Source organism: Rhinolophus sinicus, linkage group LG05 (genome assembly GCF_036562045.2).
Source record: "Rhinolophus sinicus isolate RSC01 linkage group LG05, ASM3656204v1, whole genome shotgun sequence".
In the NCBI taxonomy this organism is placed as follows: domain Eukaryota; kingdom Metazoa; phylum Chordata; class Mammalia; order Chiroptera; family Rhinolophidae; genus Rhinolophus; species Rhinolophus sinicus.
The window spans coordinates 144,007,710-144,019,862 of NC_133755.1; positions in this window are offsets into that span (position 1 = coordinate 144,007,710).

Here is a 12,153-nt window from a genome sequence, read left to right on the forward strand (position 1 = left end):
CACCACAGCTTCAGATGTTTGTGCTAAAGAAGTAAGAGGGCCAAGAAGAAAACGTCAGTCAGGTCTGGGATTCCACTCATTCCAATAATATGCCTGGCAAAGAAATCACTAGTAACATAGCCTTAGGGCAAGTCTGGGCAAACTCTGTGTGGCAAAAAAATTGGCTTCCCAAAATTGGCCTGGCTTGCCAACCCACCTTACACACACGCCCCACACATGGAATCTTTCTTTCTTCCCTCCTTCCTTTTCCTCTTTTATTTCTCCCTGCCCTCTGTCCTTCCTCCCTTCCCCCTCTTCCTTTCTTCACCAGAATGGTTTGTGGGAATATGGAATGTGCTTGTCAGACAAGTCCTTTAGGAATGGTTAAAAGTATGACAGAGGCATACGAGAAGTCCTGTGGTCATCGTCAGTGCTTGAGCTTCCCTATGAACTCATTCACTTATGTTAGCTAAGTACTAAAATCAAGGTTTCTACTGATTTATACTTCAAATATACAGAGGAGCAAATGTGTTTATGTCTATGTATGTACATGGAAGTGTATATGTGTGTGGGTGTGTGTGTATAAACATTGATGGATATTTTTCCAAATGAAATGATGATGACCTCTAATTTGTTGTTTAGAGAAGGAACTTAGTGTTCTACTTTTCCTCTGGAGAAATGAAGAAAGTACTAAGGGTGGTGGTAGGGCAGCACCATGCATGTGTGTGTGAGTCTTAGGTAATATTGAATGGAAAATTCAGGGATTTTATTTTTCTTCATAGTATTCCAAATAAATATATTTATGTCATGGATAGTTACAGGGAATGAATATGTTTCTTCATGAGGCCCTTCTTAATTTCCAGAAAATCTAATAAGTGTTCACCAGTAAGGTCTTTAAATAGACTTTGTTTCAATAATAATAATAACAGCCACCTTTGAGCATTTAGTCCGTGTGGCATTGTATTCAACGTTTTACATTCTTTGTGTTTCATGCTCATAACTTCACAAGATGGGCATTAACATCTCCCAGAAAAGCAATTTGGCTGAGGTTATAGAGCAAATAAATGGTATAGATATTACTTGAACATAGATCGGACTATCTCTAGCCATTGGACACTTGCCATTGTGACATAAAGGGACTTAGATAAATACGGGGTTTAGTAGCTTTTCTCCTTTGATAAGAGCTTGTCTGTAAAGGTGTTTGTTTTTTGTGATCTTTAATGGCTAATGTAAAATAATTTGATAATTATTTTAAGTTTAGGAAAATCATAGTGTCAATATAAAGATAATCATATGCCATGTACCGAGATTCGTAGAAAAGGTTTTAGAGTAGATGTAAGCAGTCTTCAGATACTGAATCATAAGGATTCTGCTTTTAAAGAGTAATAATCACTTTCTAGAATCTAGACTTCAGATAGTTTCCAAATATACACTAAATATGCAGCAGTATTTAGAGGTAATATTTCCTTAAATATAGTTTCTTCTCTTAAAGAGAATGAAGATACTATTTAGTGCATGCTATACAGGAACAGAGTTTCTTTCCTCATACTTGTCCTTGAGATGTGAGGCAAGGATTGGGGATTATTAAGTAAATGTTGACCTAGACTACATAAATTCAATGATCAAAATCCTTTTTTAAAAAATGTAAGGAGGTTGGAAAATAGTAAGTAATATTTATTGAAAGCCTGTTGTGTGCTGTTTGGGTCTTAGACAGCATAACCTAGTATAGACCTTATAACTGCTCTGGGGATCAGCCATTGTTCTCAAGTCAGGCTCTTTTTGTTGTAAGAAACAGAATTTCCCTTCTCATGATATCTCAAAAGAGGTGAGTTATTTTAAAAGAGAGTGGATGAAAGATTTGTACAATAAGAGAAACAAGAGGCTCATGGACTTGATGTACAATAAAGCCTTACACAAATTTCGGTAAGAACTCTGTCAGAATAGGAAGAAGCTCAAGAGACTCTCTCTTTGTACCTCAAGGAAGGATAACATTTTTCTGGTGTATATATATTATGATTATTATATCTTCTTGATGAATTGACCCTTTTATCATTATATAATGGCCTTCTTTATCTCTTGTTACCATTTTTGGCTTAAAGTTTATTTTGTCTAATGTAAGTATAACTACAACTGCTCTCTTGTTTTACATTGGAATAACTTTTTACATGCCTTAACTTTGAGTTTATGTATGTTTTTAAAGCTGAAGTGAGTCTCTTATAGGCAGTAGATAGGTGTTTTGTTTTTAATCCCACAGCCTTTATGTCTTTTTATTGGAGAATTCTATCCATTTACATTTAGAATATTTACTGTTAGGTAAGGATTTACTAATACGATCTTATTAACTGTTTTGTAATTCCCTGTTTCTTTCTTCCTCTCTTGCTACCTTCCTTTGTGAATGAAATGACTTTCATAGTAGTGTACTTTGATTCTCTTCTCTGTATCTTTTGTGAATCTACCACAAGTTTTTGCTTTATGGTTACCATAAGGCTTAAGTAAAACATCTCATAGATATAACAATCTATTTTACATTGATAACTGTTTAACTTCGATTGCATACAACAATTCTAACCCTTTTATTTTTTTGATATTACAATTTGCCTCTTTTTATATTGTATATCAACTCCATTCAACATTTCTTGTAAATGGTGATGAACTCCCTCAGCTTTTGTTTGTTAGGGAAAGTTTTTATCTTGCTTTTATTTATGAGAGATAACTTTACAGGGTAAATATTCTTGGTTGGAAGTTTCTTTCAGCATATTGAATATTACCTCTTCCTCTCCTGACCTGCAAGATCTCTGCTGAGAAATCTGCTGATAGCCTTATGGGGATTCCATTATATGAGAAAAAAAATTTTTTCTCTTTCAGCTTTTAAATTTTCTCTTTGTCTTTGATTTTAGACAGTTTTACTATGATGTGTCTTGGACAAAATCATTTTGGATTGAAATTTTGGGGTGATCTATTAGCTTCATGAACTTGGATGTCCAAATCTCTCCCCAGGTTTAGGAAGTTCTCAGCCAATAATTCTTTAAATAAAGTTTCTACCCCTTACTCCCTCTTTTCTCCTTCTGGGACTCTAATGATGAGAACACTGTTTCTTGCAATCGTATCCCATAGGCTTTCTTCATTCCTTTTTTTTTTTCTCCTATGATTGAATGATTTTGATTGATTCATCTTCTAGACCACTAATTCTGTCTTCTTCTTGGTCACGTTTGATGTTGACGCTCTCTATTCAGTTCCCGAGTTTGTTCATTGTGTTCTTCAGCTCCAAAATTTCTGTTTGGTTCTTTTTAATGTTTTCTCTCTCTTTGTGGAGCTTCTCATTTTGTTCTTGTATTGTTTTTCTGATATTGTTAAATTGCTTGTATGTATTCTCTTATAGCTCTCTGAGCATCTTTAGAACAATTATTTTGAATTGTTTGTCCAGCAATCCCTGCATCTCCATTTCTTTGGAGCCAGTTACTGGAGGTTTACTCTATTTCTTTGGTGGAGTCCATATTTCCCTGATTCTTTGTGATCCCTGTAGCCTTGCATAGGTGTCTCTGCATTTGAAGAAGCAGTTACCTCTTCCAGATTTTATGGATTGACTTTGTTAAGGGAAAACTTTCACCTGTGGGTGGGGGCACACTGGCGCATGCTCTGCCCCCAGATCTACTGGTGCAAAGCATCAAGTGTGAAGGCATGAGGCAGCACCAGGCTTGGGAGGGCATGATACATCTTTGGCTCATGCTGCTGGGGTCCACGCATCAGTAACAGTGTGGTACTTGGTGAGCATTGCAGGGGTACACAGTGGCTTCAAGGGCTGTTAGGGTCCTCAGCAGTGCTCCCACATCCAGTGGCTAGAAACCAGGGCAGGGGCGAGAGTGGGGAAGGATTAGGTAGGTGGCTGGTGTCAATGAATGAGAATACCTGTGTGGTAAAAGCTGGTGAAATCCGCAGGGGTGTAGCAGCTACCTATGTTGGTCATTAGTTTCCTCTGTGGCAAAGACTCCTGCGTTTGTCTGCAGATCAGGTCACTGTGAACTGCAATTGTTCCTGCTTCATTGCTTCCTGCTATTGGTAACCCCTGCTTTTCTCCTTATTCCTAGCAGTGTCTGTATGTCTCAGCTTTGCTGGTCTAGGTGGGGTGAAACCAAAGTGGAACTTTCGTGTAGTGTTCAAAAAGGCTGGATAAGATTTTCCTTTCTAGGCAAAAGGAAATATTATTAGCTGAGAAGTTCCCTCTTGTCACTGGGCAATGCCAGCTGAGGGATAGGCTGATGCAGATAAAATGAAGCTATCTTCATTCTCTTCTTGTGTGGATATTCTCAGGTTTTTTGTTCCACTGTGTTGCTAAAGTTTCTTAAGTGGATTCCAGAGCTCTCCAGAGCTGTTTTTGTTTGTGCATAGCTGTCTATTTGTTCATCTTTGTGGGGGGACAAAGGCTGGGTACTCCAACGTCTATATGGGTCTCACCTATTATTTTTCACGTGATACTTTTAAACCTTTTCTCCAGTTAGGCCACAGACATCAACTACATTTGTGACACCTTTTCTTGCCCTTTGGCATAACATTGGCTAGAGTTCCTCATCCTAATTTCAACTTACCTCTTTTCTGAAAATTCCCTGGTAGCTTCCTTTGCCCTTGCTTAAATCTTGGAAGTCCAGAAGGCACACTTCTAATACATATACCCATTTGTTTCATGTCAGAAATACGAAGTATTATAAGACCCTTCACTTTGATAAGTTTTCTCAGTTACTCTCACCATTCAGTTGAAGACATCTGAAAGTGAGAATCAGTCCTAGATTGAGGGCAACCAGTCTACACACAAATGTTAAACAGGCCCCAAAATCGATCTGTAACTACAGCTACAGTTCCATCAAAATACCATCTGGGCACATCCTGGCAGAGTGAAATCTAGTCTCCTTTGTTTTGCAACATCAGCTCATTGTTCTTTAAAACATTTTAACTTGAAAAAGTTAAATCGCCTTCAATAACTGAAAACACCTTATGCTGTCAGGATTAGAGTTGAAATCTCCCAGTCCACATAGCAGACAGAAGATGGTCCTCTTGATAACTTTCTGGAGAGTCTCTGGAAGGGATGCTAACCACATGACCATGCTTCCCTTATTCCACTCACCTCTGAACAGCACGAAGGCTCAGTTGGGCCAATGAAGAGGTTTTCAAACACTGCCCTGCAGACTGGTAGGAACTGCCTGTATATCAGACTTAGCTAGTGAAATTTTCCAAGATGTGGCCCATACCCAAGGAATGGGGTAGGCTCCGAAATATTTTTTTAAGTTCATCCAGTAAGTCAGGCTTTGGAACTATGGCTCAGAGCATTAAAGAGAAGTGTAGCTCCTGTGCCATCCCGAGCACTGTACACTACTCTACAGAGCTGTACTGTCCAACATGCTAGTTGGTCGCCATTAGCTAAAAGTGGCTTGAACATTTGAAGTGTGTGTAGCTACGCGAGATTTCAGACATGTTGAAGTGACAATATTTTAGACATATTGGATTAAATAAAAGTATTATAAAACCTTGTTTTACCTGTTTCTTTTTACATATTTAATGTAGCTATTTAACATTTAAAATTACATATGTGGCTTGCATTATATTTCTGCTGGACAGTTCGGATCTAGAAGGCATCTGTCCCATAGCTTAGAAACTTTGAATCATAAAATTCCAAAGTTCAAGGAATCTTGTAGATGATTTAACCCTTTCATTTCGTAAATGAAGATACTAGCACCCAGGTGGATGAAATGACTTATTCAGGTCACCTGAATTGGTGACAGAGCCAAGATGTCCCTGATCCCACATTCATGGATCCCGCTCCAGTGTGAGATTCTTCCTCCTGTGCTGCCTGTTTTTGGCTGCAGTAGCCACACTGAGTGTTTAAGAGTTCCTACTATTCTGGGGCATAGAAAGTCTCACCACGCACAGCCCTTGCTGCAGTCTCTGCTCATCAGATCCTGTCTGCATAGTTAGTGCTTCCAAAATTCATCACTATTTGGGCCTTAAGTCAATGTCTCCCCTTTTCACCATCTCACTCTAATTATGAGTTTTGACTCCACACAGAACTGTGGTTTTACTGAGGTCTTAGTATTTTTTCAAAGATTGGCCCCCAAAATAACCCCTTTGAGTTTATTGAGACATGTGAACCTTTCAAATTTATTAATGTTTTTCTCCCCCCAATGTTTACTACATCTTGGTTTTCTCTGGCATCCACAAAACAATATTCTTTCTTCTCTCTTCTCCAGTACAAGTTCGCTCTTCAGAAGGATCAAGTTCTGATGGGTAAGCCACTCCCTGGGTCCTGTCCTTTAGCCATAAAAACAAGTTATTTTTCACATGGCATCAGCAGAGCCTTGCTTATATAAGACTTTTTTTAAAGCTGAAAAATATTTTTCCTTCTCTCTTATCCTTTAATAAACTATTTGAGAATATTAAGAAAACAGTGTTATTGGTAACATCCAAAATATTTCTAGATTCCCTTCCCCCACCAACACGAATATTTGCTGCTCTGAGTGGCACATTCCAGGAATCTACTGTTCTGAGTGATTCCAGGCCTGTTGAGATCCATGTACGTACATGTCCCCAAATGTATGAAAAACCGTGTGTGTGTGTGTGTGTGTGTGTGTGTGTGTGTGTGTGTGTGTGTGTTTGTGTGTGAAAGTCAGTGAAGACACAGAGAAATATCTGACTAATGGCTTTGCATTTTGATGTATATGCTTCTGGATTCTTTATGTTTAAGCTGAGTTGTCAAGTGTAGAATTTATAGAGTAACCCAAGTCACCGATAAATTAACATACCCTAGGCTAATAAGAATATGTAAATAAATCTGGTTTTAGGGATTCTTAGGACTAGGTCACAAAATGCTTTCTAATTTTAGTCCATTACTGTCTAGTTGAATCCTTGCTGCCGGAAAAAGGAAGGCAAATTCTCTTTGCCTGGCTCCAAAGCCCTGTATCCAATGCAGCAAAGGTTTTTGATCATGGCCCTCTTTCTCTCATTACTTATAAGTGTCTGTTACTACTGATAATTCTCTGTGACCACTCTGTGAAAAGAAATAAAAGTGATAATCAATAGATGACATGTTTAGAAATCACAGTATCCATCCATCTGTAATGACAGATCGCAGCCTATGCTAGTATATACACTACCATACAATTATTTATAAATGGAGGAGGTGGGAAGAGTTTTTAAAAGTCTCTATCTTTGTTGAAGGGCAGAACTACTCTTTAGGTATTAAAAACATGAGATGAGGTAATAAGGGCATATGATGGGCGTGGTTCGGGAATGTGCAGTCCTTGGATGTATCCTTCGCAGTGGCAGAAACTGATGGTGGACCTTCTCGTTGGTGGGAGTATGACTTCCAGGCTGTGGAAACGTTTGGCGCCTTACAGCCCTGACAATTCGTTTCTTAGTGTGCCCCATAAATACACAATCTTCCTGTTAGAAGATCTATGAGGCCATTGGGAAAATATTAAACGTAATGTATTGCTCTAAATCTTAGATCTATTTACTACTGTTTCCTTCTTCTGCCAGTATGATCAAGCTTCTAAATGCCACAAGGTGTTTATTTTTTAAGCAAAGTTGTCTCTGCTTGGCTAAAGCATCAAGGCATATTCTTATGTTTTTAACCATCAGGTTTGTGGGGCTCAAAAGAGTTCAGCAGCCACTGTTTCAGTTACATATTTCTGAGAGGTCTATACTCTTAAACTTTGAAGTAAACATGAACAATATCTCTCTACACATGCATGATAACCTCAGAGCAATGTTTTTAAGCTGCAAGTTGTAATCCACTGGTGGGTCTTGAAATCTATTTAGTTGATCAAAATCTGTCTTTCTTTTTTAATTAAATAGACTAAAATAAAAATATAAACAATGGTTTCTGAGACTTTGTTATTTCCATATGTATTTCTATATCTTTATTATCTATGTATCTATGTATCTATGTATCTATCTATCTATCTGATCTATCTACCTACCTATCATTTATTGTCTATCATCTATCTATCCATATTAATTTTTAGTTACAAAAAAAAGGTTAGAAGAAAAGCTGCCTTAGGGGAACTGTCAGAAATAGATTATTAGACTTTGTAACAATTCTTATGATTTCTTGTTAGATTAAATAAGGAACACTTCCTATAAGTTTGCGTATGTGATGACATCCTTCTTTCACAACTTCCTTCTCCCACAACTTCCGTATAATTTTTCCTTTTAAAACTCTGCAGAGACATTAAAAGGGGGGTAATATCGAGTCTTAAAGACATCTAGATAAACTATCAGAGACCTTTGCCTGGATGGACCCAATCTCTCTGGGCCAGACCTGGCTCATGCTCTTCCTCACTGGTGCCATCAAGCAGAAGAGGCAGGTAGAATGTCAGCTCTTCAAAGGCCTTCCCTTGGTGGGCACTGACAGTCAACAGTGCATTAAATGAAAGAGGTGGTAGAAGAATTGGGGCACCTGTTCAAACATTGTCTTTCATGTATCATACCTCAAGAATGTACTTGGAAGTCAACAGCCAATAATACTTGATTTTACTTCTGAGCAGCAGGAACACCAAGCCAGTAACAGAAATTTAAAATGAAAACTTTATAATGATATATACTAGTCAAGCAGAGTGTAATTTCTAAGGGAGAAGGTACCATGAGAACTATTGTTTCCAAGGGCAATTCTGACACTTCAGTCACCCACTCAGAATATAGAATCTAGCAGTTCTTTTAATTGTTGATCCAGAATAATTGGGCTGTCATTTGTCATTTTAATGTTGAAGTAATAAAAGTCACCTACAAAGGTGGAGGCCAAAAATAATTTATATTTTCTGATTTATCCTTCATTAGAAATATTCTGCTTATTGAGGAAGGGAAGACACAGACATATTCTGCTGTCATTTCCTGGTAAAGCTGGTAAATAAAATTTTCTTATATATTTCTGAACTAAGGACATAAGTTTGGAAAATGCTTCTTTCAGTAAAACTTAAAAAATATATGTTTAGATGGTACTGTAGCAATTTCCCCACTGAAAGTGAACATTATATTTTACTCAGTGTCTTAGTAATAAAATACGACTTAACAATAACCATTGTTATCAAAATTGTATGGATTTCAGTAGTCATTATCAACCATCATGATCAAATTTAAATATATCTTCCTATTTATCCTTCTAGCTCAGATACTATAATCAGATATCTCATTTCCTATGTACAGAAAATACTATTTTAATGTTCATGAAGTTCAGAAGCTTCTTAGCTTTCAGAGATTGACATTTGACAGATCAGGGACATACCAAGGTTAATACTATTCTTTCACACTCAAAATAGATACTCTGTAATATAGAACTTTAATTTCAATACAGCATATATACCAGGTGACGTGGTTAAATGGAAACAGCTAGGAGTTTTGCAGCATTATTACAACTCAGACTTCTTTAATACTTCCCTTTTTCTTCAAGCATCTGTTAATCTCAGCTCATCTGTGGTTGATGTAGCTTGCTTTTCTCAAAAAATCCTATCCATTGACTTGTGAGGCAAAATCTCAGGTTTAATTTCTAGGCCATGGTTATTCTTAGTGGTATCCAATAAAAGCAAAATTCATATGTAGCACTATTTTCAAACAGTCCCTCACCAAATTAGTTTTTAATTATAAACTTGTTTACAGATAAGGAGTATTATCCTGTTACCTACATATGGAAAGAAAGTCATATTTTGAGATGTATTCTAATATTTCACTTGTAATTTCCTGGTAAAGTTTACTGTTGAAAGATGCGGAAAAATATTTGAAAGCCAGCTTTTGAAGGACTTGTAGAAAAGGTGACACCATTATCCTCCTTTCAGTAGAGCAGAGGTTTTGGAGTAGCTGTATAAGTTTCATGTTAATGCCCCAGTTGCTTTGTGACCATTAGAATGGAGATTTAATGTGTCTATATGTTTGAAAATGTTACCTTTGCCTCATCAGAATAGAATTCTAATTAAGTCAAGTGCTCACAAACCATTCTTTAAAACTCTTCTGTTAAACCCCAGGACTATCAGGAAAGTTGTTAGCTTTGATTCATTAGTTATTTGTTCTTCTCTGATGAGATTGAAGTTTTTAAATGGTTCCTTTGCCTGGGAGAGAAAAGAAAAACTATGGGCGGAGGGGGAGTAGGGGTTGTGTTTTCTACTTTTATGTGGTAACTTTAGTGACAACAGTATTTACAATTAAATGCAGTGGTCAGAGCTCTGGTGATTTATTTTTATTAAAAATTATTTTTTTTGTTTTTAATTGGGGAATATTGGGGAACAGTGTGTTTCTCCAGGGCCATCAGCTCCAAGTTATTGTCCTTCAATCTAGTTGTGGAGGGTGCAGCTTACTGGCCCATGTAGGAATTGAACTGGCAAACCTGTTGTTCAGAGCTCTCACTCTAACCAACTGAGCCATCTGGCCACCCCCTTGAGATATTTTAAATGTCATTTTTCTATAATGATTATTGTGAGTTTTGGGGGAATGGCATCTAAAAATCCTAGAGACATTTACATCCTGGTATCAAAAGAGATTTTAAAATTACATAACTCTGAATATAAATTTTATTACTAAGAAATACTCCTAGCTCCTTTACTTATATAGTTGAATGAGCTTTTCTGAGATTTATAAAATAATTACATTATGTTTATTTGCTTTTTAGAATATTCCTGGACTCTAACTTTGTAAGATTCTTTTAAAATATCTGGTAAGCATCTGGCTATTGAAACCCTCATTTAGTCTTATACAGTTGAAAGACACTGACCATGAAATCAATTTTTGATTTTTATAAAAAGTAAAGGACCATTTATCTAGCAAATGCCAACCAAAATAGCAATTCCCCCCAAAATTCCTATTTAATGCATTATGTCATGTGATTAATGAAAAGGGACTAACAAATGTTTTTGAAACTACAAAATAGAAAGAGTTATCTTATCACCTTCTTTTGATGTACAATATCTAGATTATATATATTATATTTTATTATATATATATATATATATATATATATATATATATATATATATATATGATTACATTAAAATTTATACTATTTTAGGACGGAAAAGACCTTTAGAGATTTTCCATGCCAGTGGTTCTCAGATTGGATTCACATAAAGAGCTTTAAAATTTGCTTAGAGTGAACACCTGCAATAAATCAAAATCTCTGGAATTGGGCCGTAGGCATCAAAGGTTTAAAAATTCCTCAGGTGATTCAATGTGCAGCTCAATGTAAGAACAAGTGGCCTCGGCCAGTGATCCTCAAACTTGGCTGTGCATAGGAACCGCCAGCAGAGTTTGTTAAAACATGGATTCCTGCTGCTTACTCCCAGAGAATCTAATTCAATAGCTCTGGCTTGGGTCTGGGATTTTTCAAAATTCCAAGTGCCATGGACCGAATTATCCACACCTTTCCCCCTGCCCCCAGTTCATATGTTGAAGCCCTAATCCCCAAAGTGACTGTATTTGGAGACAGGGCTTTTAGGAGGTAAAGTCACATGAGGTCATAAGGGTGGGATCATAATCTGAAAGGACTGATGAACTTATAAGAAGAGAAAGAAAGAGAAAAATCTGTCTCTCTCTACATGTGAAGGCACTAGGGAAAGGCCATGTGAGGACACAGCAAAGAGACAGGAAGAAAGCTCTCACCAAAACCAAATCAGCCCACACCTTGATCTTAAACTTCCCAGCCTCCAGAACTGAGAAATAAATTTCTGTTGTTTAAGCCACCCAGACCGTGGTATTTTGTTGTGGCAGCCGGAGCTGACTAATATACCAAGTAATGCTGATGCTGGTGGTCCATGGACCACACTTTGAATACCACTGGCCCAGGCCACATCACCCAGAATTTCTGTTTTAATTTGTCTGGGGTAGTGCATAGTATCATTCTTTTTTATGTTTCCTGGGTGACTCTATAACCAGGATTCAAGGCCAGGTTTTCCAACTTATGGCTGAGGACACTGAGACTCAAAGAGGTTAAGTGATTTGCTCAAGTTATCATGTATGCTATTGATGAATTTTCCAAGTTTACAGGAGACAAAAAAGAAATAATTTTTCTGGGGTCACACTGCTTGATATGTGAAAGACTTAGTCCTAGAACCCAGCACTCTCAATTTCCAGTATTAAACCATTCATTTCCCCCAAACAACATTAAAGTTTGTTTAATTTAGGCAGATTCACTTTAAATGACTTTCC